This window comes from Zonotrichia albicollis, chromosome 15 (genome assembly GCF_047830755.1).
Source record: "Zonotrichia albicollis isolate bZonAlb1 chromosome 15, bZonAlb1.hap1, whole genome shotgun sequence".
NCBI lineage: Eukaryota > Metazoa > Chordata > Aves > Passeriformes > Passerellidae > Zonotrichia > Zonotrichia albicollis.
In genome coordinates this window covers 12,254,858-12,282,275 of record NC_133833.1, presented here as the reverse complement: position 1 = coordinate 12,282,275, position 27,418 = coordinate 12,254,858, and the positions used below count along the sequence as shown (strand labels likewise).

Here is a 27,418-nt window from a genome sequence, read left to right as displayed (position 1 = left end):
CTCCAGTGAGCCAGCACAGAGAGCCCAGAGCTGCTCTATTGCCCCGTGAGCCTTCCATGTCAGACCCACCTGCACTGGCTGTGACACAGGAGGGAACATGGTCACGGGGAAAAGCAGATTGGGGGCAGTGAATTCAGCCAGGGATAACAGGAGCCAGCCGTGAGAGACCCTCCAGAAAGAAGCAGGAGCAAACAGAGGGGTGATGCATTCTCATCCTTTCTCACATCTGATGTGACACTGGCAGTTTCTCTCACAGGGGAGTCCCCCAGCACAGTGACTGCAGAATCATGGGGGTAACACAGGAACATCTGACAGGAAACCCAACCACTGCATCAGCATCCAAATAACTCCACCCTGTGTGGGGCACAAGCAATTCAGACAAGCCTCAGGGCACTAGGTTTACTTCCAATTAAATAAAAATGTATTTCCTAAGACACTGTTTGATCAACAACCTCTTCCATATCAGTGGCTGCTGAAGTTGCCCTGTAAGGTCTGAGCAGCTGTTGGTGTGAGGGCAGTGAGTGCTCGTGGTGGGGCATTCCCAACCATCTCCCCCTTCCCATGCATTCTACTCTTCCCATGTGCTACTGATCTCCAAGTTTTGCAGTATGAGAATATATCTCATTAAGCCTTTTTAAAAAATTAAAAATTGGGCATATGAATATATAACAGCAAAAGACCAATACTTTATTTTCCTTGATACTTTCAGAACACCGATATTACAGAATAAGTTTCATTTTCCAGAGTTTAGCTGCATAAAGTAGCATAAAACTCTCAAAAATTTCCCCCTGCTAATCCTTTGACCTAAATTTTACTTGGGTTTTAAATCTTTATTAAATTTTGATATTCAATACATTTCATATTCTGATGCTAATTTTTTTTCTAATTATTTTACAGGCAACATCTGTGTTCAGTAAATTGGAATTCTCTAAACACTGTTACTTTGTATTAATAAGCAAACATTTCTTGGTCCTGATGTTTAATTCATTGGTTTTTATTAGTATATTTCTAGGAAAAGATTTAATTTGTACGTATTAAGCACACCAGCCACCCTGCCTCACACTCAGGATGTGTTTCATTAAGCATAATCCCCAGTAATGAATCTTTTCAAATCTCTCATACAAAACACTCCTCCCCATTTTCATTCTACCCCAGATACTTCTAGAGAAAGTTAATCAAATTTATTAAGAAGGAAGCCCAAAAAAATCCCATTGTGGCATGAGGCATCAATCCTTGCTGTGTATAGATTTCTACTTGTCTCATGTGTTGCCATTATTCCCCCAAAAGGATTTTGGGAATAAAGGGGACTGAAGGAATGTTCTCTTCCTCAGCTTCAATAGCTGTCAATTGCTGCAGCACTTGCTAACAGACCTGAGACTGTGCTGTGCAGTCCCTCTTTCTCCAGGGACCAAATCTAACTCCAGTCCATTAATTATCGCTTTATATCTGCAGCTGCAAAGGAGGTACAATCATAAGATAGCAAGAAAATTATCTTTTAGGGGAACTCTAATTTCTTACCAAGGCACACATATTAGAATAAAGGAAATTAATCATCTATTTATTTACAGCACATGTTTAGCATTTCCATGAGTTTGTGTATCAAGTCTTGATTGCAGGATTATCAGAGTCTGTTTATAGTTAATCTGTTTTTAATGAACGTGTGCTTGCCAGCCTGGTGTCCCCATTTCCAACTATTTTACTTCATTTGCAATGTTTTAACCTTGCTCTGTGCCAAATTTGAAAAAAAAAAGCTCATAAAGCCAAAGAAAAGTAGCAAAAGTATTTTGCAAGTCCTAATATAAAGCTTTAATTAAGGAAAGCATTTAAGCATGTGCCTGATTTTATGCCAAGGCTTAAGCACATGTGAAATTAGTCTTAAACATTATGTTGAATTGGACTCCATGTATCATTAACAGTTTGAATTGAATTGCAACAAAACAGTCATCTCTGTTCCAGAGCTTTTGTCTTCAGGAAGGCATCAGTCCCAAAGCCAGGGACACACTCCAGCCACAGCCAGTCTGGGAGTCAAGGAAAACCAACAGAGAAATGAAAAACTCCTCATGCCCACTCATGGGACACCTGGTGCAGAATCCTCTGCAAGGAAAGGCTGCTAGAGCGAGAATTTCTCAGGGAATTCCTGAAGGCCACAGTAAGCTAAATTCTGAATAGAGTCTGAAAAGCTTTTGGTGCTACTTCAACAGTGCAGTAAAGCAAAAAGAGGAGATGATATTGAATGGTCTTCTGCTCATCTATCATTGTAAAACCAAAGCTGTGCCAGCCAAAGTCCCAAAAATTTTTAACTCTCCCTGTGACTGTTGAAACCAGGGTAATCAAATCAGTCATTGACAAAAGTTTACCAATATTTCAAGATACAAATTCAAGTGACTGAATTGAAGCATTCAACATATCTTTGCCTTCATACAAATTAGCAAGTACACTTATCAATTCACAGAGGAAGCACTTACATTTAAGTGGCATATGACTGTGCCAAACTATGGCAGATCTGATGACCTGACCTATGATTAAAATGATGAGCTACATTCGTTCAAACTCATTTTTTTAAATGATAAATCTCTATATCACTTTGTTACAAGGACAAGAGGTTAGCTCATGTAATCAGAGGCAGAACAGTATTATCTCATGCGGAGAATGAAGCAAAGACACAAGGTAAAGAAACCTAAAAAATGTAAGCATCAAGTTAGACAAGTAAACTATTTCCAGTGAACTGTCTGGCAATTTATCCATGTGCATATTTCCTACTGTAGAACAATTTAGCTTCACCAGCTTCCTTGTTCCCCCTAGCAGAAAGTAAAGTAAAACTCTTGTTAAAATGACTACAGTTCTGTCTATTAAACATGGCAGAACACGATCATATTTGCCCAGATGCAATTCTTCAGCATATTGCTTCAACCAAGAGCCTGAGGATGAGTATTTTTGTGTAAATCACCTGTTTCACACACTGATTTAGCTGCAGTAAACCAATGTGCAAGCCATTCTGTCTATTAAGAGACTGAAATGCAAAGGATTAGGAGCCTGTAATGTGAAGTGTGGGCTTTGTTCTGGCAGCCTGCACCAGGTAACACAATCTGGGCCCTTGGGGAGGAGATGCAGCACATGGCAGTGCCAGAGCAGCACTGGCACTGCAAACACCTCTGCTCTCCTTTGCCAACACCTCTCAATTCCTGCCTGCATCCAGAATGGGAGACATACAACTGCCTTATCCTTTTCCACTGTAGAAAACCACCAATAAATGGTATCTATCCATTAATTTTCAATTTTTGTCATCAGTATTTTATTATTTCCACTGTGTTGACATCAGGCACATTTTTGAGACAGGTTCTAAGGACAACCAAAAAAACTGGGAATTTTTGATGGATAGCAAAAGCAAAAATAAAAATGACCCCAGATAAAATCCAACTAAGGTAAGCAAATTAACCAGTCTTTAACTATGAGTGGACACTATTCTCCTTAGTGATAAGAAAAGTTCTTACTTAATGAGCAACATACATCTCTTTCAGCAGGGAAAAAAGAATATTGCTTGCAGTTGCATTAGTGAGTAACTAGAATGCTTTCTGCAATCCAATTGCCTTTTAATTGACCTTACAAATAGTACATCCTCAGATTAGAATGCCAAATTCTTTTCTTTATTTACCCTTTAAGTCAAATGTATTGATATTTATCACAAAACTGAAACTTCACAAGAGAAATAAATTCTGTTAAGACCTTCATTTAACAAAACAGAAATTATTACATTTAATCACTCACAGTTGGGAAGAAAAGCTTCTAAGCTACAGCTGATGATTTCAGTTTTGTAGTCACTTGCTGTGGATGTTTAAGAAACTATCAAGCCATGGGTTTATCCCACCTTCTTAAGTTACTTCCCAGAAAAGACCCTGCTGTGCCCTACAGATGGAAGAACCTTCAGGTGAATATCATTCCTTCAGGAGCATCAGTACAGAAATTTCTGTACAGCACCTTCATTGCTCAAATATTTCAGGATACCACAATGAATATGGCTTCAAGACCAACATAATGACTTAAAAACTACTTACAGTTTTATTTCATGTTAATTTCCATGCAAATTTCATTTGTTTTAATGTTCCTACATTTTTCATACATTTTGCAATCTGTTACATTATTTTTACCATTAAATTTGCATTCTGTTTGCCACGGCACACACTGGACCTGGATAATTATTAGTGATGTTTGAAGGTGTAAATGATAATCACGGGCCTACAGCTTGGTAGGTGAAAAGAGGCTGGGTATCTAACAGCTGCTGAAAGATAACCTGGAGCTTGGGGGATAAATAGGAGTGCACTAGTGGGAGAGCAGAAAGCAGAATGACCAACTACTGGAGTTTGAAAGAAATTACAGCCAAAGTGATTTGGTGATGTTGACCGCAGCCCCTGTGCTCTGCAAACACAGCACATCTGGATGTCTGCTGTGTGCCCTCTGCTCCCATCCCCTGCAGCCTCAGCAGTGTCAGTGCATCCTGCTGAACCTGGGGCAGGATCTGGGTCTGCTGCTGCTGCCCCTGACACAGCTGAGGCTTTGCTGTGTCAGTGCTGAGAGTTTCCCCCAGCTCATGTGAGATCGGCTTTAACACTCAGCTTTAGCAGATAGATTTTCGGTCAAGTTAGTTTTGAAGGCAAGTATAACTGCCATAAAATCCAGTTCATTTATGGGATCATGACAAGATTCTCATTGCAATCTAACCAACCATCCAGTATATAAACCCTTCCAAGCTTAGCACTGGCATAGACAGACAGTTCATTAACAGGAGCTACTGGAGCACATCTTCACCAATCACATTGGTAAGCCACCCCTCATTAGTTTCATAATTACACTGTATGTGTCCCACACATCACATATCATGTTTTTGAGCTATTAAAATATAGCTTTCATTTTCTGAAAGGCTAACCACATTAAATCACAGAAGCCAGGAGTAGCATTCTCTTAAACAAATCATAACTCAGGGCAGACATTTAAACAGACTTTTACTCTGAATGACACAATCTAGGAAAGTGCAGTACTGCTGATCTTCAGAAGCTGCTTGTTTCTCAGAGATCAGACTTTAATTATGAAGAAAATGACAGTTGTGATGAATAGACTGGTAAATGAAATAACTCTTTTGGTTTGCATGTGGCATTCTTGGCTCCATTCTTCTCACTATCCCTTGAGAAAAGCTGGAATTGCATTTTGAATCCAAGTCACTTAGACTTTGTAGGACCAATGGACACACTGAGAGTGGTTTGTAGACAAAAGGTATTTATGATGCAAATCTGTCAGGACCCTGCATATCCTTAATTCCTTTAACGAGAAGCCACAGAATTTTGCATTGAGGAACTGTTCCCCTAGATATGTCCACACTAACTTTTACCAACAAAAAACAAAGCAAACATGCAGAGAGAAAATGTGGGCAGCTCTTCTAATGAAATGTCCTCCACAGATCCAACACCTAGAATGAGAGGCCCAGCTACAACATTCAGAATTCGGGGTCTGGCATATTCCACAAAATCCCATAGAAATGTATTTCTCCCAGTACACATTCTGTCTGACAGCTCCTTTTTCCCAGTAACTCAGAAACATTTAAGTTTTGAAAGTACTTCATCCTTTCCATCCTGTTACCCATGGATACTGTAGGTACAATTTCTTATATGCTTGTGCTTTTTAGTCATTACTAAAACCATACAAACATCCCCAGCTCCAGCAATAAGGCTGCCATCTTATTTTTCAAGTGTTGGTAATCAGATATAAAGTGTCTGCAACCAGACAAACACAGCAAGGAATGGCACTGAGACTGTCACTGCTTCCCCCAACACAGTCCAGAAGAGGAACCAAGCAAGGAAAAATGGTTTGATGCAGTTACTTCCGAGTACACCTGAGGTTACAAACTGCATAGTGAATAATTACTGTAGATGGTAGGTGGTGTTTAAATGGCTTTTCTGACAGGTTTTTCAATCTGAAGAAAGAATCATCCCAAATATTTAGCTGAGCCATGAAACACATGCACTCAGTTACTACTCTAGACTGCAATTAAAATTGTACAAATAGGAATGCCTGTATTTAGAAGGTTTGGGATTTTAAAAACACTTTTTTTTTATAATCAAACACACATTTAAATTGGAACTCTTCTCAGCAGCACACAAACCCCATACACACCAGCATTGCCTGTGTGCCCTCCCCTGTTCTTGCACACGCTGCTGCAGCCATTCCCAGCAGGACCCAGTGGGGTGGCACTGTGGGGCCGCTGTCCCTGTTCCCAAAGCAGAGCCATTCACCACTCTGGAGCAGTGTTTTTGTCCCTGTTCCCTCAGACCTGTTCCCAAAGCAGAGCCATTTGGCACTCTGGAGCAGTGGTTTTGTCCCTGCTCCCAGAGCAGAGCCATTTACCACTCTGGAGCAGTGCTTATGGCAATGACACAACAGAGTTATGTGACAGTGACTTGGGAGCAGATGGCACTGCATCCCAGGTTTACAGTTTCATGGGCCTGAATGACACAAAACCATTATAAATGAATGCAGCCACTGCTCTGGCTTTTAAGAGCACTTCAACATTCTCTAGAAATCCAAAGATGAGAATCTTAATTTCAAATTCCAGACACATTTCCTCTTTCAAATTAAAAGTATCACCTTTATAATATTTTCCGTTTACCTTTCCCAAAACACAGGTGTATGCCATCTATTTGAAACCAAAACCTATTTGTTTTTAAAATAGTTTATAAGTAAATATTTTAGGTAGGCTTTGTTTCCTTGACTTTCCACCTTGGTTAATCCAAACTCACACTCCCTAGATTCCCTCATTTTTTTTTTTTTTTTCAAAAATCAAGTCCTTCTCATTTACTTTACAAAAGCAACATTTATCATGTTCCTCCTACCTTTTTTCTTCCTCTAAAATTGTACTCTGATAATACTTTGGGAGTACCCTGCAATATGAAAGACTTCCCGTTCAGAAGAATAATGAAAAGGAATTATTGAATCCCTTACTACTCCACAACTGTAAAATGTCATCAGCAACTTCTATAAGATCACCAGCTGTTGAAAATTACTTGACTTTCTACACTGACCTTTAACATTTGCAGTTTGCAAGAGGAACTCTGTATTTCTACATCTGCTTACAATGAAAATGGGACTAAGGCTAAAAATTACCTTGAAGAAGGTAATTTTTATCTGACTGCCACAGCTGAGCCTGGACACAAAGATCTGCTTCAGCTCAAAGCTGCAGACAACTAGTACCTTGTCTTCACCCATTTGTTTGTTGGCTTGCTAAAAATAAGTGAAACTTGGACAACTTTTTAATGAATAAGAAGAAAACAGATCTTGATACCCACAGAGGTCTCATAAATGCGAACAGTAAAAGATGCCAGCACTGTGGGGATGCTTCGTCTATAAATGAAAGTTGTTCTAACAGCTCACATAAGGTGTAGAAAAAACCCCACCCTTCCACAGGGGGTTTGAAAAAAAAATATTTTGTTCAAATCCTCTGTCTCTATGTAAAAAAAAAAAAAAAGAAAAAAATTACAACATAGTGTATATAAACTAATACTACTTATCACATTGTTCATAAGCATAAGGAAAGAATACAATGCAAAGATAATTTGAGCTCATTTTTATTGCAACCTCTTATTTTTAAATAATCAAGGTATTTGCTGTATGTACTGCCTACTCCTGAATTATGCTGAGCATAAAATTTCTCCCTGCTTTTGATGATGTGAGGAACCCCTCACAGAGTGAGGGATTTCCTCCACCTCAGAAGAGAGGTGTCACAGAAGAAAGGAGAACTTGCTAATCACTGTTATTGTCCTGTGTTGTCAATTTGATAATAGCAAATGGGGCTCCACAAAGAGAAGATTATTTTAAAATGGGATACTTTGTAACAAAATAGATCTGAGGAAAACAATGCTGCAGAAGAGCTGCCAGAACAAAATTCTGGTCTCAAAACAATGCAACACAAGGAATAAATAAATTCTTGTTAATCAGGCAGTATCAAACCTTATTTTTGGAACAGAAAAGATCCTCCTTTTTTAACAGGTTTGCCTAGGCAGCTTTAAGAAAAAAATGCAGATGAAACTTTGCAGCAAGAAATCTTTCTACACAACCCATCCCTGATCGGTGGCTGCCAGGTAAGGAGATTATACAACAGACTTTTCAACAATGAAATAAAGATGCTACATTAAACTTTTTGGTATTCATGATAGTTACTGTTGACATCCAAGACGAGAAATTAAACAAAAATAGCAACTACAAATAGCAGTAACCCAACAATTAAACATCATTTAACAGCAATTAGATAAATTCTGAATGAAGCAAAAAGTAGAATTTAGTTGACTACTGAAATTACAAATATTATGTTTCTTTATCACTTTCATTAAATAGATTATAAATATTTTATATGTCTATAATGTAAAGAAGCCACATAATAGGTTTCTCTCAATCAAAGGTAAAACAATTTTTCCAGTTTTTTTCATATTTTTCTGCCTTTCTTATTCTTCATCCTTATTTTGAATTATGGCAAATGTTGTTCTACACAAATTTAGACCTATCCATTCTTGAATTAACCTGTGTTGTCAGCCTGTTGGGAGTATTTTGTTTGAACATCTGGACCAACCACATGTTTCCTACTGAAAATAAATCATCATTTGTGAGTTATGAGTATTAACATGCTCAACATCAGAGCACTGATGTGAAGACTGGACTGTGTATGTTTAATGCATTATGATAAATTTTTATGTAAAACTTGTATTTGGAAAGTTTATGGGATATGCTGAAAATGAGCACCTTGTCTGTGTCTTTTGAAAGGTAGTTTGTAGGTCCATAGCTCAGCTGGGTCTGCACCTATTAAAAGTTTAACTACTGTAACAGTGCCATCTGCATTCAATCAATATACTTAATTATTATTTAATACCCCAATTTATCAAAATAAATAAATTGTAAAAAAATGTATGCCACTCTGACTAGAGGACTTTTTAGATTATTTTATTCTAGAAATTAAAGAGGGTGTAGGTCTTCTTTTAGTGGGTAACTGATCTCGAGTGAGCCCTCAGGCTCATTTTGTGCTCACAAAATCTTTCTCTGAAGTATTTTCCTATATGAGACTGGGAACGGGTGCTGTGGAAATCCACTGCACAGGAGTCCCTCCTTTCTGTTAGGTATTCAATCAATATTCCTGTAGGAAACCTATCATTTTTGCTCATAACATAAATATTTGGTAACAGCAACTAATGAATTGGGAGTTTGTCAGTTACAAAACAATCTTAACATAAGTATTGTTTCCCTGCACAGAATAAAGAACAGCACAAACAGGTAATTTACAAATCTTTTTCCTAAAGTGTCACAAAAGCAGAGACAGTGATAAACAATAATATGAAGCTTTATCCAATAGTGCTCTTAAAGGCAGACAGCAGCCAAGTAAACTGGAAGAAGTAAATGAGGAAAGTTCTGTGAATACTTGTGCAGCATGAGCACTTCTCACCACCTTCTTATGTTCCCAAATCAAAGTGAAGCTTTTCTATCACCCACCAATTATGTTTTCATACCTCACACTATTGCTTTCACATCTACACACTGATCAAATTTAATTATTTTTGTAGGTGACAAGTTTAATTAAAAATATGGTCTAGGATGGACTGAAACTTTAACCAAATAAAAAATACAGGATTTCGATGGCTGTACCTGCTAAGAACTGTAACAGTAAAACTCAGCTAAACCTTATCTAGCAATCTGTACAGCAAATTTTATTTTACAGCATTAGTGGTGGGGTTCAAAGTCTCACCTCCTTGAAGTCTGTGATTGCATTAAAAGAGTACTTCTGTAAATAAAAAGAAACTTTACTAGTTGAAGCAGTTATGGAGAAATGCTCCAAAGACAAACAACAAAAAAAAAAAACATGGGGAATCTTCCAAAATTCAGTATTTTGAAATAAATTCTACTGTGTACCTCCCCAAACTCTTGACTTTCCTGCACCTAATACTTAGTTAATATCCTCACACTGATTAGGTCTAACATAACAGATCACAACATTCACTGCACCTGCATCTTTGGGGCTATCAGAGGGTGCACAATGAACACTTGATAACAGTGTGCATCATGCACTGCAGGATGATGCACACCTCATTAATTGGCCAATAAAAGCCAATTAGAACACCAGTGAATGCATCCAGAGCTAACAGATTCTACCTCCTCGTTTAGTGAACTGTTGGAATTGCAGGAGATTTCATACTGTAAAGTTAGAGGGAGAGAACTGGGCTGTTATTGAATACAGATTTTCAAGACCAATTCAGAAATGGATCACTGAGCTTTTCAACTTTTCCCATCCACTCCAGTGCATACTTTTCACTCAGGGGAATGGTCAGATATGGTCAGACAAGCTGTTCTCAGGGCACCTTCCTGAGTTCAAGGAGCACCACCTTATCTCTTTCACCCTCCCTAAGGTCACCATGAGCAGCCTGCAGCCAAAACTGCAATTTAACCGGGCTCTGAGCCTACTGCTGGAACACAGAGCAGAAACACACTGAAGGAGCACCTGGTTGTGTTGAAATTGTGAATCTGCATCAATCTCAGCATTCCTAATTCTGTCTCAAGCACTTTGTACTCACATGTAGCACTACAATTTGACTGCTTAAACCCAGCTGTCTAACCTAAGCTCAAAAGCAAGGCCTTCTGTATTTGCCTGCAGCCACTGCAGGGTCTATTCCCAAATCTCTTCATACAAGAATTCCCAAGTCTCTTCCCAAGTGTGTTCTCTCCTTCTTAGACATACGGAGCTTTTAGAGCTGCATGTCTCTCTCCACTGACTGAAGAGGAAAAACTACAGGGCCAGCTTGCAGCAATACCCAATGTAAGGAACAAAAACACGATTCTTCATTGCATGAATCACTGCACTCCAAAACTTCAAAATATTTGAAACAACAAAGCAATTCCAAGAAAACTGTAAATCAAATATACTGCATTAGAGAAAAAATTAGATGTAACCTGTGAGTTTAGACTTTCCTGAATTTGATGCTTCAGGCAAGCCATATGCACTGTTTTTCAAAAAAATCCTTTGTCTTTACAAAAACAATTATCAGCATTGGTGACTAGAGCAGAGTTTGCCCTTTGCCAGATATTTGTATTAATTATGCTTTGAAGGTGCCTGAATTAATCCATTCTGTGAAATATACATCAGTTAATTAAAAAATATTTTTCTTCAAGAATGAATATAATTCATTATGAAATAGGAGATTACGTTTCCTAAGTCAGAAATTCTTTGGGTTAAAATAAAATAGGTTTTGGAATAGACACACTTTCCAATTGACTTGACTGAATAAATATTCCTGAAAGGCATCAGATCTGAACTGAAGGAGTGCAGAACACAGTGTGGGGATTTTATTATTGTCCTTTGTCTAACTTTGAAGCACTAGAGCAGGCAAACACATGGTACTGCACACCTCAAGAATGAGCTGCAGTTCTCTAAACATTGCACAATACCAGGCACAGGGCCTGCAATGCCACAAACAGCACCACAGAGACAGATGAGAGTGGTTTCTATGTCATAGAAGCAGCAGATCAGGAAACTTAGATATTTACTATCTCAATGAAAAGTCTGGATGAGAAATATCAAGGGCCTCTTAACTCTTTACCTATACATAAACTGCTCATTTGGGTATGCAAGTAAACAAATGTATTTTTCTTAATAAATGCAGGAGAAAATCCTCCAGACTTGGGCTGTATAGAAAAAACAAAAGTATTCTCAAGCTGTCCAGTGTAAAACTTATAGTGACAGGAATTAATAGGTGTCAGTTCACTAACAAAGCACCTCATCACTTAGAAAAATGCCAGTGACAAATAGTGGTATAACTCATGGAGGTGGGATGAAGGTGGTGCACATGAGGAATGTGCATTTCCTCAGAGGCCATAACATTAGGAATTACTCCTACCACGAGTGGAGAAGACAAGAGAGAACAAAAACCCCTCATTCTCAATTAGGCAAAAGGGCTTTTTGGCTGGTGCAGGGCTGACAAAAGTGTTCTGAGTAGCTCATTTCCCCATCCAAGGCACAAAAACTACTTGGATGCTCTGCACTGTGATGAGAGACCACAGGGGAGGGTGACAAAAAAGGAATCTTGATCAGATTTGGTAAAAACCACAGTTCTCTGCATGGTTCCATAAGATTTTGGGCCAAACAATAACCTGGCATAAGCTGTCACTGTTCTAGTGCTTTCTAGCTAAGGAGAGAAAGGGGCTTTTAAGCAGATAAGAATTTCCCTCACTGTGCTAATGTGTCTCTGCCAAGCCATTATTGGGATTTGCGCTGGCCTAGCTCTGTCCATCAGGACACTCAGCAGACAAGCTCCGGGAATAACCATGAACCAGAAGTTTCTCCTGCAGGCACAGCTCCATAGCAAACTGGCATTTCCACCAGACTGGTCTGATTCACTTCTTGGACAGCATTTCAGTGTAATGCCATGAGGCACAGCTCCTGTATCACTGCATTCATTCTGGGATCACCTACTGAGGGCATTTGAAAGCCAGTCCTGAGATTGCTGTAGCTGTTAAGGCACATTCAAACTTCCTCAGCCCCTCTCTGTCAATGCCCTAAGGAAAGAAAGTTGCTCAGATCATGACTCCAAGTGTTCTGATGTGTAAATGCACTTCTGGTTACCATCCCAGGATCCTCATTTGCTCCCTGCTATCCTCAGCCTCAAGTCTCCTTCCTGACCACAGCTGCTCCAATCCAGACCCCAGCAGACCCCTGAGGCCAACATGCAGACAGCATCAGCATCCTAACGTGGATGTTGGTGACTCTCCAAAAGCCAGATCCTCTCCAGGGGCTCCTCCTTCAATGCCCCTGGAGCCACACTGATGTGTTTCACTCCAGGGCTCTAAGTGAAGATTTTGTTGGCTGCACCCCGAAGTTATCTCCTGCCCAGACATCCAGAATTGTGAGAAACAACTGTCAGACATATTCAAACTTTTCATGCTTTGACTGTTCTCTTTTCCCCCCTGTTATGGGACAAGTAAAAACTCTGAGGCTGTAGAATTTAGGCAATAATTTAATAGGAAACTGTAGCATATATTTCATCTATTTGGAGTTAATCAGATTTCGCATTTCTCCCAGAAATGAAGAGCCACAAGTTCCTCCCTAGAAAACAACACCACATTTGCCATGTGAAAGGTCAAGTGAAAAAGTACTAAAGGAAGTCTTTGGCTTCCCACAGGTCTGGAAACTCACAAATTTAATGCAAAAGCTTATTTTCTACATGGAGTAGCCAAATATTCTCAGTATTCAAATAATACAAATGAAAAAAAGTTGCAAAAATTCAGGCAAACAATGAGGTTTTTTTCATTTTTAGTTCCTCAGAATCCTTCAATAAGTCACTACTTGATGAAAGCCATGACCCCATGCACTGGTCTGAGTTCCACTTTCATTAGAAGTAATACAATAAAATTTAACTAAAAACTACAGCAAATGTTATCAAAAGTTCTTACTCTATTAGCACTGAAAATCTTGTATACATGAAATAACTAGAAAGAGTAACTCTATGGTAAAGGACTGCTGACAGGTGAAATGGAAAACAAGGTTGCAGGTCAGGAGCAAGTATTTGAAAAGTATTTGAGAAAAGACTTATTTATGTACTTACTAAAGTTATGCTTAAATTTAATGTTGTGTCATTAGATCAGGTTTTATTACCCATCCTCCTCCAGTTTTCCTACTCTCTCATCCTATATGAGTGATTCATTTAGACTATTCTTTATGCTAAGCACTGAGTTCCAAAAATGATCTATTACAAAGGATTAAACACAGTCAGAGCAAAAAAAATTATCATCCTATAAACTTCATAAAGATGAAATCTTTGCCAATATATTTTTCTGTTAGTCTCTGTCTCCAAGTACCAATCAGTGTCAAGATTGCAGAGAAGACTGGTTCTAACTCTCTGCCCAAAAATATGCTTTGTTATTATCTGACCTGCCAGGTACCAGCAGGTCAAATAATCAGCAGTGTTGTAATTTATACAATACTAAATTATAACCAAGTCTTGTCTTGATTCACAAAGCTGGACACAGACTATATTTGTAATATTATTGTCCTATTACAATGCTTTTACTGAACTGCACATAGCAAAACAACTCACTTGACCAAAACAAAAAAAATAAAAAATAAAAATCACTTACGCCCTGTTAAAAAGATCCTAACTCTATTTCTGCCAATTGGATAAACATGACTAAACTCCTAAAACTGTTCAGCCAGATCATTTAGGGATGCTTGGGAATATGTTTTATTAGACTAATTGGTGCATTAATCCTATGCATCAGTACATAACAGTAAAGAAATTAATTTTTAATGCTACAAATTGATTATTAAACATCCTACAGAAACAGCAAGAGATATATCTCAAGACACATTCTATGAACATATTACTTCACTCAAAACTTAACTTTTAAGGTTTACAATTCACTATGATTTTTAATGCTTAAGAAAAATTGTAAGTACATCTTTAAAGTATACTGCAGATGTTCTTGGGATTAAACTTGCCTAAAGATAGCATGACATAAGGACAAACAGTAGTTCTAAGTGCTCAACGACAGGCAGGCACTGTAGTCAGAAGTAGCATTTGTTAACATATGTTAACAATGTAGAAGGTGACACTTACGTAGAAATCTCTTACCTGCCTTGGTTGAGTCTCTCCTGATAAGGTTAGTTCTGTGAAAGATGCAAGTCTTTATGTATAAATCAGAAGCAAAGGTGTGCTTGGCACATCCAGTTTTCAGCAGAGCTCAAGTGTGATATGTGTAAGTAATAAATTGGCTTCTCAAAGTAGCTCAGACCATATTAATTGGAAACAGAGTCACTGCTTGCAAGGTTGCTGATGCTGCTCCTTCTGCTTTGTGCCTTTGCAGAGAGCTAATGTATGAACGAGGCAGAGAACAAATCCCTTTCTCTCTTTACCTTTCCTTCCTTCTCTTAAACGGTGAGTTAGAGTTCAGTTTCTCTGCAGCCGATGGCAGAGCACGGGCTGACAGTGCTGTTTCCTCCCCTGCCGAGCCACGCTGAATGTGTTGTGCATAAAGACAAAGCCCTCTACCAGAGCACCACACACCAGAGTAGGTGAGAGCTGAGAGGATGTGCTGTGCCTCTGCTCAGCGAGCCTCCAGCGCAGCTGGACAGGCTCACCCTGCTCTGCCCTCCCCTCTGCCGACCTGCACCAAAACCCCAGCTGGGATCACATCTCCTCTGCAAGGGGAGCCCACTCTGCGCTGCCACAGCTCTGATCTGCCTCCTGGCTATGGATATCTGGGTGGTGTTATTTTTCTGCGCCATCAAGGGTGATTTAGTTCCAGTTTCTCCTAATGGCTAACTGGATAAAGTGTCAGCTTTTCTTATAGCAAATTAACCCCTGTAAAATCCCTACTAACACCAGGTTTAGGCTTGGTCCTGGAATTAGGCCTAAAGGGTACCTGGCAAATAGGTTTGCACATGAATAGTAGTGCTGTCCTCTCTACTCCCCCAGCCCCCTTTTCTTTTAAACTCTAAGTAAAATATTCCTAGGTTAAATAGTTAACAAGTGGAAACTAGCAATGTTGCTATTGAAAAAATATGGTGAAGATGACAGTAAACAGGAAGGAAAAGTACCAAGTTCCCAAAGAGTAAACTGACCAATTTCAAAAGCCCAACTGAATACATGGGAAAAGAGTGCTGGTTTGAGTTCACAAACAATGGCCTTGAAGCTATTTTAACATTATATTTATTTTCCACACTACTATCTGTGAATGCTGAATACTAGCAGATGGGGAAGTCCTAAAGCAAAGACACTTCAAAAAACTTGCAATTTTAATATTGCATTTTTCAGATATGCATATATATGGCTACATACAATCCTATGCTTTAGTGCCCAATATGAAACCATATCAGCCTCCTTCCTCAGTGGCAAAAGCAGAAAACCAGAAAAACAAAAAACAAACCCCTTTTTCTTTAATATGTTTAAAGTAATAGTTATTGAAAAAGAACTTTCTCCCCTACCCATCTTTCCTGAACATGACAAGAACTTCTTCATCAGATATTCCCCCACTATTGCCTGTGAAATCTGGAAATCTCCAAGTCTTTTGAGCACTCAGGTTCTTTGACTGAGGAGAAAAGGGCACATTAGGGAAGAGAAGCTGTGATAAGCAATTCCTGACAGCATCTCTACTGCCCTGCAGGAGCTATGCTGGGTGGAGGACAGTTTTGGAGCCACAAAACATCACATGGAAACCTTGAAACTGGACAAAACTCCTGACTTTGCAGCAAAATGGCTGTGGGGTGTCAGATGTTAGTAGTGGCATTGGCTGAAGAATGAAGCCACTGCTCTCTTGTCCACACAACAACCTCCAGAGTCTTGTTCCAGAGCAGCAATCACCACCCATGGCGTTGAATAAAGACTTTGTGCTCTTGGGCACTTTCCATTGCCAATGAAAGTGAATCCATCCCTCATCAGTTCCATTCCTGGTCACTGTGTGAGCTAGATTTGACTAACACAGAAATTAGTGTGACCACTTCAGCACTCCTGTTAAATTCTCCTTTGTTTGAGAACACAGTCAGCAGATAGCAGTGCTATACACAGAAATATGTCACTTGTCCCAGGCTGATATTTACACTGAGTGTGATCCAGCTGTTGATCCTATTGTCACTGTTTTAGATGAATTTTAGTAACAAGGAAACAAAAATAGCACGTGGCAGCCTATTCCAGTTTTGTGTTCGTGTCTACAACAAAGAATATCGGGGACAAAGTATTTACATTGGTGATCTACTCATTTTTCCAAGGATGCTCTTAGCAAGTTTGTTGTCTTTTCTAATAGGAAAGCTAATTTTATGAGGAAATTGCTATTCCTATGGGAAATATTAAGCACTTGGCACTCAGCTGTAAGTTTAACAAGTTAAATTGTTTGAGGGTGCTTGAGCACTGGCACTTGTACTTAAGCCTTTTTGCTTCTTCCTCCCTATGAGCAAAATATCCTGAAGCCTGGATCAGTGATCTATTGCTTTCCTGCTGCTGTGTAGCACAGAGGTGTTAGGGTGTACTATAATAATCAATTTCTCTGGGAAGAGGAGATGCACATACAAAAGGTAAAGTTTCTTTTAACACCTCATTCCCAGGAGGAAGAGGAAGCTCTCAGTTCTCACTGGCTTTCAGTGGAGCACTCAGCACCTTAGGTCTTGCCGAGCAACTGCAGAAACCCAGCCAGAGCAGCAACACACTCAAGTCATAAAACACCATTAATCCTGTATTTACATAGTCAGTATCCCAAGGGTTGCAGATAAAACTGCAGGAAAAATAAACAAAATATTATTAAAACCCCTACTTTATAATTTATTCTATGCCTTCATTACTTTATATAAATGTTTCCTGCCTTTTATTAAAATAAAATGCATCAAATCCAGTGGCACAGAACATTCAAACTCCTCCTGGAATTTCTTTTATTCTGTATGACAAGCTAAAACGAATAAATCCATTATCTACTACAGAGCAAAATATCCACTCCTGAGCAGCATAAACACCCTATTTGTGAATATTCAGAGACATAAAATTACCTGCACAAAACTTCTCAAGCAAAGAAGCCATCACTAACACTAGAAGCATTTCACAATAAAAATATTTCTGGCAGTCACTGGAAGAAGCTCTTCTAATCATCCATCTACTAATTCTTCACAAAATAATTAATGACCAAACACTAAACTAAGAGAGGATTCCTTTTAAGAGACCTAGAGTAGGAATGGAAAAAAAAAATCTATGCCAGGTCAGTGCTGAAGAGCAAACAACTTAATACTCACAAACTACTCTACTAAAATACCCCTAACAAAACAAAAAAACCAAAGACTGCTCATATGATTTCGATAGTAAGGTTACTCATGTCATAAATTCTGTGAGTGTGGGAGCGCCATTGTTTTCTCCTGTGAAAATTCCAGTAGTTTTGCCAAATTTTTGTGCAGTGCTGTCTGCTTTGCCTAACCTCCTCCTGAGGTTGGCACTTGTTCATCCCAAGCTTTTAGCAAAAGAGCCATCAGATACAGCTTCTTCTACCTGCAATTTTCAGATTGAAGGCGCTGCTTCAATCTGAAACACTGCAGTAGAGTTCAGATCACTATCAAGTTATTGTAGCATGAGGAAAATATGATCTCAAGATATTCCTTGATGACCTGCATTGCAAAGGAGATACTGAAGTTAGAACCTCTGGGGAATTAATGAACAAGAATGACTGTAAATTAAACTTTTGGGGTTAATTTGTTTTAAATGGTAACCAAGAAGGTGGGTTTTGTTGAGTTTGGTTTTTTTGGTTTTGATTTAGTTCTAACAGAGGGGCCATGTCACATTAATATAAAACTGCATTCAGCCGATGGTGAGGATGTGCAATGGGTCAAAGTTAACTGAGACAAGGTATCTTAAACTTGTTAACAAAGTAACCTTAATGAATACACCTGCTAAAGAATCACCTCTATGCCTGACCTACTTTTCACATCACAAACACAATCATACCTTTCACCTTTTGAAGTTTGCCCATGATCAGCAGCAGTATGACAATAAACAGGACTGCCTCCAAATCCCTACGCTGGATAAATCATTTCTCTCTAATCAGATGCTCTCACATGAAAGAATGATGCTGCATATATTAATTGCATATTCCATTAGATCTTCACCTTCATCTACTGCAGCACGATGGCCCCTACCAGTTCTTTAATATTCCTGCATTTATAAATGTAAAATGTTTCTTTACAGTTATTCTTTGACTTGTACATCACCATCACACAGAAGGACTAGGAAGACAGAGTGCCTAAGAGTAGAGTAGAAGGCAAGGAACAGAGTCCTGTTTATTGCTAGTTAAGGCACCCCCAGCTGTTTTGGTAGACTCTGATCTGCTGTGCCTCCATGTCAGCTCAGAAGATAATTAACTGACTCCATGTGATTTCTGACAGCTATGAGCAGTTTACTGATTCGTGTGTTGATGAAAAAAGGCCTGACACTACTCCAACTTTCAGAGCTGAAGAGTTACTAAAAATGAAATCAAGCTCAGGGCAGGCAGATATGAGGTTCCCTTTCTTCTCTTCAGCTTTTTTACTGCCCCAGAAAGTGCCTCTGGGTTATCTGCTGCAGGCCAGCAATCTTGCCATCACAGCTCCAGAATGGGAGATACCAAATATTCAGGGTTCCTGAATAACCAAACCAGGCACCTGGAAATGCTGGCAGGCTGAAGGACCAGGTTAAGCCACATCCATTGTGTCCCAGAGGTGCTCAGTGCTGGTCAGGCTCTCACTGAGGACTTGGGGTGCTCTGCACCACTCAGAGCTATTGCTACATTTAGTCAGTGTCTGGATCAAATCAGAGAATCTTCAGAGCAGTTTAATTTCCTCTTTCCACAATCCCTTTTCTGCCTGCTCATTCAGAGATATTTCAGTTCTTTTTATAAGCGTAGAGGTCATTCTTCGACCAGTGCACAATCTTTTGTCAGATTTTATGTTTGTTAGGGATGTGTGAGACATAGTTCGATGGCAGACTCTTACATTTTTAGTTTAGGAATGATTGCATATCTGCACAGAAAGGAAGACAAAATTCTGGCCAAACCCTCCATACTTTTTGTACATGAAATATTCAGTGGCTTAAAAGGGTATTTGGATGGATGAAGAACAAAGAATAAGTCCTTTCTTTTGTACATTTAGTGATCCATGCAACCTGCTGTATCTGGCCTTTCAAATCTCCTCTACAATGAAATATTTTTCACTTATAACACAGAAAGATTTTACAAGCCAAGGGGTATTAAAAGAACAACCTCATGTAATTCAATAGTAAAAGCATAACAACTGTCTAAATTACACTTGGTATGCTTCAAATGTTAAAGTACCTGATTTGAATGATAGCTTGAAAATGACTAAGGATGGAAAAATCTGAAGTTTAGCGTAGGGAAAGTTGACAACAATTCTATTACACAGGACACTAGTTTTTCAGCAGAAGGGAAGACAAATACAGTAGGTATAATAAAGTGCTTGTTAATGAAAAAGGACAGAAATTTGTCATTTTCTTTTGTGATGTTCCCTTTTAATAATGAACAATGCATTTGACAGAAAAAAAAAGAGAATGTGTCAGGAGAGAAACACTATGCAAGGAAATTTTTACAATTACGTCGGTCGTCAGATAACATTGTAATAGCTTGGTTATTCCTAGAGAGTAAAAGAAGAAAATCAAGATCAATTCTGCCTTTGAGCTACTGGGATCCTTCACATGCATGAAATGCTAAATACACTCATTATACATCATTATTTCATTACTATCTAAATCATCTGTGTATTAGCTCAGATAACTCTGCACCCAAGGGAGTGCTGTAGCTTTTGGGGACTTCTGACATTTCGTACTGGAAATAAAAAGTGAAGCAAAGCAACACTTGTACTCACATATCTGCATAAAGAACAGGAAAACAATGTATGCAAAAGTGTTGCCTTTAGTCTGAAAATGCAAATAAACCAATTTCCCTTGTTTGTGAAGCAAGATGGAGATGAAGATTAATTTGCAGCTGCAAACTTCAGGTGACTTTGGCATATCTAAAATTAGGGATGATTCAGAATCAAAAGCCTGTACAATCAAATAGGAATAAAATTAGCCACAAAATCCCAACTATTGGAAGATTATGTGTGAAATCCTACAGCAATAGACAGCAAAGGCACAATATTCAGTATCTTAATGAAACTAGATATTCTGTTGAAGACTAATTAAAAAGAAAAATAAATCCTTAAAATTATGTGCAATCTTAACAAAGGCATTTGAACACATCTCCTTTACAGCATTTGGAAAGTGAAATTGAAAGGTGCCCAGGCGTAAGCTCAGAAGAGGATGGGTCTGACAGGCATCCTTCCTGTGGAATCCTGCAAGGGCCCAAGATAGCTTAGAGAGGTTTAATTTAAACCTCTGTGCATCAGCATTAGTTAATCTGGCCATTAAACTTTAGAGTTATCCACTTCTGAGTAGCTGTGCTCTTTAGGCGATGCAATAAATCAAACCATGCCACACTAATGGAAAGCTAATGATAGCAGGTTAACCTGTTTTTTCCACCTGGATTTCCCAATCCGGCTGTCAGCTCTCCCCTTGCCCAGGAGATGAATCCAGGCTTTGGGACAGCCCAGCCCTGCTCTCAGCCTTTTATTAGTTTGCAGTTCCTTCCACAGAGCTTCCCAATGTTATCACCAGTGGAAAACAGCGAAATCCATCCCTCAATTTAGCAAGGTCTAGTATCAAAGCAACCAATCTTGGGTGTCTGGCAAACAATTTGTAATGTTCAGGCTACCTGACAAACAATTTCTCTAAATTCCTCCTGTGTCTTAGGCTAAATTTAAGCTTTTGAAATAGAAACAGGCAACTATGCACACAGTGGTATAGACAGAGAAAATTTTTAACATATTTGTTTGTCTTACTCTCTTACTGGTTTGTTACCCTGGAAAGAATTTTGGCTCAAAGATGCTGAGCAGCAAGCGTAGTGAGCAGGACACTGGGTGGATGTTCCATTGCTACCCAACCCACCACAAGGTTTCAAAAAACTGAGTCCTCATCCTTCTCACCAGCTTTTTCCCTTATTCAGGAGACACCACTGTCTGACACCTTTGTGCTGAATTTTGAAAAGAACCAACAAGCATGAGAAGAAAATTGATTTTTCTAAACAGTGTTTTAGACAGTCACCTTTAATCCACTCAGAAGCATCGAAACAGCAATAATTAATGAGTTAACCAATCATTGCTTAAGAAACTATTGACATGGGTTATCCAGTCAAAAATTTTCCTCCCAGAGTGGGAACTTCAAACATTTTGGATGTTTGACTGTCAGGTTCCAAACTGATATTCTCCTGAAATCAACAGACACACTTTAAACCCTTTCTTTTCTTATTCCTTGCTATTCTCAGCTGGTTGGATTCACCTTAACTTCATCTCTTAACTGATGAGGTCCAGCTGTTGAGTAAGATAAATGTCTGGGTAGGTCACAGACTGGTCCTGATCACACTGCATCATTTACATTTACTTATTCAATGACAAGAAAACCAGGAAAATTTTAACTAAAAGTATTCTAAATAGAGTATTCTAAATTCTAATAATAGAAGAATTTTATTTATTTATTTTTGCTCCCACACCCACCCCACCCTACTCCCCCCTAATAAAGGACTGTATTCACTTTTCCTGGCTATAAATGAATTCATAAATTCAATTTACACAAATATGTGCCCAAGAAATGCATATGAAGAAAAAGGAACACACTTTTTTTCTCACCCTGCTTAGCCACCAGAATCTGACTAAAGGAGCACTACCTTTTTGCATGCTCAGCTAAAGTACATTTAGTCTAAGACCGAAAAACAACTTGACTCCAGACATAAAGAACAGTATGAAAACGTGGTTTGGCTTTTTTCTTTCATTGCAAATGGAATGTTCTGGAGCAGATTATGGTGGGTGTACACATTCATCCACTGCAAGAACACAGCAGCAGGAGAGCTGAGTGTCTCTGCTCCTGCCACCTTTCCTGAGATGCACTGTGAGCAGCAAAACCAATTCCATGATGGAAGAGGAAGCCCCCTGACAGCTGGGGGTGTCACAGAGCCAATAAATGCACAGGCTGAGGTGCACAAAGGATGGTGTGGGTGGGGAAAAGCCTGACAACACTTCCCTGTGCAGATGGTTCTGAAAAACACTCGCATGGATTGGAAAAGCTCAGCCAACACAGCCTGGGCAGCACAGCATCTCTGTGGATGGCGCTTAACCTTTTTTGTTTGCTTGGTTTTCTCTGATATAGATGGTCTGATAGCATCAGAGAGCAGTCCTCGCCCCTGTCCCTGGTTTTAGCTCCGCACAGCAGAGGGGACATGATGCAGGGAAGAAAACTGAAGAGTCTATTGTCTTACTCCTCTTTTAGTTCTTTAGATTTCTTTGAGCCCTGCTCTCAAAAAATAGAGTTCTAACTTTTATTTGGAGAAGACAGAATCACAGTTGGAGAAAAAGATGACTCCTGAATATTTTCTCACCCAGGTGAGAGAAAATGTCAAGAGATAAATCTGATTCAATCCCACACACAGCTGTAACAAACACGCCAGAAATATTTCCAATCTTCTGCATGCTCCATGAGCCTGGAACAGCTGTATGTTACCAGCATTCTGGCCACAACATCTGTCACACATAAATACATAACAGCACCTACATTCATAATCATAAAAGTTAAAACTGTCATGCTTTTAATTGCCTTGTTTTCAGTTGTTTATATTTCCTAACTTGAGCTGTTTGCAATAACATTCATTTACAGGACTCTGTCCCTCAGGGAATTTATCAGAAAAATTACCTCCCTTAGTAGGATTTTCAGACATTCACTTTGGAATCTGTTAAAATAAAGGACTGTAGCGAATAAATATAAATCAAATGTAGACCTCTAATGGTTGGCTTTGGAAAGTGGGAAGAACAATGATGCACAGAGTAGTGGAGTTATTAGGGTAAGATGTGAAACAGAACAGAAACTGAAGGTTTTAACTTAAATGTCAGAATCAAGAAGCAAATGTGCAAGGGAATAAAATTGAAGAGATGTAAACTGATAGATGGAATCAGCTTTGGGAAAAGGAGATAGAAGGAGGATATCAGAGAGACTTTGAGGACCAGAATTCAAAGCAAAAGTTCTGGCCTAAGACCTGTTGTTCACTGTTAGAAACTACCTCTGAAACCCACTGCTGTAATTTTTCAGTATTTTCTTGAAAAGATGACAAAATTTGGCTTCTTGTGCTAATGCATAACCACACATTACAGTCTTCAATTTTTTTTTTCCTATTGAATGCACAGGAAAATATGCTTTGTGTTTCTGTCAGGAGGATTTTAGAAAATAAAAACAGATTATGTCAGATGAGAAGCATAATCTGTTATCCTGTCTCAGCATGGAAAACATTTTATAAGTGTAGGAAAAGTAGAGAACAAACAAATATAGATAATATTTCTGCAAGTATAATGTCCCAACCTCATGAGATAGAGTTTGCATCTGCATCATGATGTTTAATAGCCCTTGATGAGTCCATGATTTTCTCAAATTGTTAAATGCTCCTTTTATACTTTTGATATATATGAAGTCCCAAGTTAAACACTTGAATTATGCATGGCATGTAAAACACAGCATTTTGGTTCAAATTTGCTTATAGGAGTTTCAGTGGCTGTCCACTGCCTCTTCTGTTACAAGAGGTGATGAATAATCAGTCCTTATTTGCATTCATTTGGAGACCTTTATTGTATGCTTGGTTCAGTTGTTTCTTTTCCAAGTTCTAGTCCATTTAACTTTTCCACACAGGGAATTCATTCCAATCTTCTTATCATTTCATTATTCTTCTCCATCTCTTTTCCAGGTCTGAAATATCCTTGCCAAATTAAATAGGGAGACCACGGTCTAAAAATGTGAATTTCTCTTTTCAGTCATATTTTAATTAGGTGGGCACTTTTGCAAAATATTCCGTAATCGCCCAAAATCTCCAAATAATGTAGTGAAAACTACAGCATTTCTGAAGTTACATACAGGTATTTCAGAACTGATAACTGAAATTCATCTGCCATTTTTTGCATAGGGACTAATGCAGCAAGGTCTACTGAAAGCTCTCTGCCCACCTGGAAATGGCTCAATACTCAAATTTTGTGCACATTTTCTGGTACTCAGACACACTAAAGATGATGAAATGAGTTTTAAGTGTACAAATTGCTACAGAACGCTAAATATTTAGGGTAGATGGAAGAAAGGTAATAAATATCTGTAACAGAACACCCATAGTGAGTTCTGGCATTAATCTCTATGTACTTTCATTGCCAATTAAAGAGATAGATAATGCTAATACCATTCATTTCAAAGAGGTTTTATGCAAGTTCATTGATGTTTTTGAAGCACTTACGTACCTTAGTGATAAATTTAATAAACACCATTTAAAAGCCCATGAGAAAATTAGCAATCCTGACTTGGGAGCTGGATTTGAATAGTGGGCAATAAATGCAACATGAGACAGAAAGTGAATTTCAAGGACAAAAAAAAATAGGGCAAAAACTTCCTCTTCTGTTTTGCTCACTAAATGAAACAGGCCTGTAAAAGCATTTAAGGATTTAGAAGTTCCAAAGGAATGATGTACAACTCTAGTTCAAACACCCAAGAATTTTTGAAGGCTGGACTAAAAGACAGCAGTGATGTCCCCAAAAAATCATTTTCTACAAAAACAATGCACAAAGTGCACACTCTTCCTTCTAATTGCAATGTTCAGTTTACAAGTGCAGATAGATGAATGTAGTCTCACACTAATTATTTCAGGACAAATACTGGAGTCTGACTCATTAATCAGATAAAACTTTCACTGAATCAAAGTTGTCTCTCTGCTTCTACAGCCCGCAGTATGCAGCCTGTCCTGTGTGAGTTTTCTTTTGTCTGACTTCCCAAGGACATGGAGATATGGTTTATACAGTAGAGAATTGAACATAATTTTTATCAATTCAAGCATTTTAAATAGATAATTCTTTGCTTCGCTCCCTAGGCATTATTCAACTTTTAATTGGTACATTTGCAACTCTTTCAGCTGGACACAGTCACCTTTGGTTTAACTGCTACAGAACAAATAAGGCAGACTGACTGCCCACCTGATTTTTGCCTACTGTGCTAAATCAAGGGCTGGTTTGTGCATTTGAGAAGATTTTCACAGGGGGCAGGAAGCATTGCATGCATCTGTCCATGCACAATGCCTCTGCTCCTGTTGTCTTTCAGCAGGTGCTTCACGTATTTCCTTTCATACCTCACTACATTTGCTAAAGACTATGTCTTTAACCTATCATTTTTGTGAAACCCTGTGGCTCTTGTAATAAAGGGAAAAATATGTGTTGGACAGAAGTATCTAACCAAGCAGAAGAAAACGGGTGGTTTCGAGCACTTGCAAGGAAAACAGGAAGGATAAAATTCATTTAAAAATACCCCAAAACCTTAAAAGGAGATGACACAATCATCTCATTATCATTCCACAACTCAGTGGAGACCTGATCCTGTAAGCAGGACAGGATCAGCTCAGCCTTTTCAAACTTGTCTGTTAGGAGTTTCACTTTGCCATGCCTTGATTTTATATGCAGGAACATAAATGAATCTTCCCTTTTCTGACTGCAGAGCTCCAGCTACATGGGCAGATATCCAGCAGAAAAATAAGAAATAATAACTGCTTAGGCAGTTGCTACAAAAAGTTCCACCTCCAGTGGAACTGAGAATTTCAGAGCAGTGCCAAGAGCCCCTGAACACAACCTGGTGTGAACATTATCAGGTTCCCAACAATGTCATCAGTTACCCAACAATGAATCCTTCAATGAGCTCAGCTCTTACCTCAACAGGATGGAGAATAAGTGAATAAATTCCTTCTAAAATAAAGCTGAGGATTGCATCACCTAACCAATAAGTTAGTGAGAAATTCAAAATCTGCCAGAAAAGTTTCCAGATGAAGTACTGATCCCACAGGCAACTTACAAACCTCTGAAATGCTCTTTTGGAATATCAAAGAGACAAATTTCAGGGTCTTTGCTCACCACCAGTGGTGCCCTGAGACCTCAAAAATTCCCTCTGGTGCCTTGAGTAACATAATATATCAAGGGCAATACAGATACTGAACACTGGAGTCCCAGAGGAAGACTGATCTCTATTGTCTGACCCCCCAAAAGAACAGAGATGAGATGTACTGATGTTATTTCATAGCTGTGGACAGTACCCCTGGCTGCAAATATTGTTACATATTTCATCCACACACCAAATTTTAATTTCTTTTTTAAAAGAGAAAGAAATAAATTCTCTTTTACGCAGTCACCTAAGTTTAAGACACGGATGCCTAAAAGAGAAATCAGCAGTCACCATCTGTAGTTTAAATTGTCTCCTGGCCGCTTTGTGGCAGTCAAATAAATCCTTATTGCCAACTCCCTGACGTTCAGCCCCAGGTTCCAAACCTGCAGGTCAGTGCTATCAGCACAGGTATAATCAGAGAATCCTAAGAGTGGAGCATCTGCTCATAAAGGCTCCACAAGGAAGATTTTCCTGAAATTCTCTTTGCAGCAGTCCTGCCCTCCTTACTCCGGCTCAGCTCTGCCAGCTGTGGATGAGCCCAGGCTGCCCCATCCAGGGACAGACAGGGACAGGTGGGACACAAAGCCTGCCACTGTGGGAACCTGCCTGGCACCAGGAGCACAACAGAGAAGGCAAAAAGCACAACACAAACATCTCACTGCTGCGTCCGACTCCCATTTCCTTCATCTCACCAGCAGAGATCATACACACGCATGCAAGAGAAGAGGGAACAAATAACTTCATTTAGCAGATTCTGTTCACATTCTCAGCTTACAACATATTTTTTCATCTAAGGCTTTTTTGTTTAAAAAATCCTTCAGCAGGTCAATCAAGAAGAACTCTTTGCATTCTGC

At 39.0% G+C, this 27,418-nt stretch overlaps 1 protein-coding gene across 16 annotated transcripts in view; it reads right to left on the bottom strand.

Moving 5' to 3' along the window:
* Nucleotides 1-15,103, bottom strand: part of TENM2 (teneurin transmembrane protein 2) — a 1,510,370-nt gene extending 1,495,267 nt beyond the window's left edge. For 7 of the 16 annotated variants that reach the window (XM_074551980.1, XM_074551988.1, XM_074551987.1 and 4 more), the window contains exon 1: nt 14,646-15,103. The gene's annotated coding sequence lies outside the window, so the exon portion shown is untranslated. The remainder of the gene's footprint in view (nt 1-14,645) is intronic. The other 9 variants (XM_026791362.2, XM_074551989.1, XM_074551990.1 and 6 more) reach the window with 2 other exon arrangements.
* Nucleotides 15,104-27,418: the final 12,315 nt, after the last annotated feature.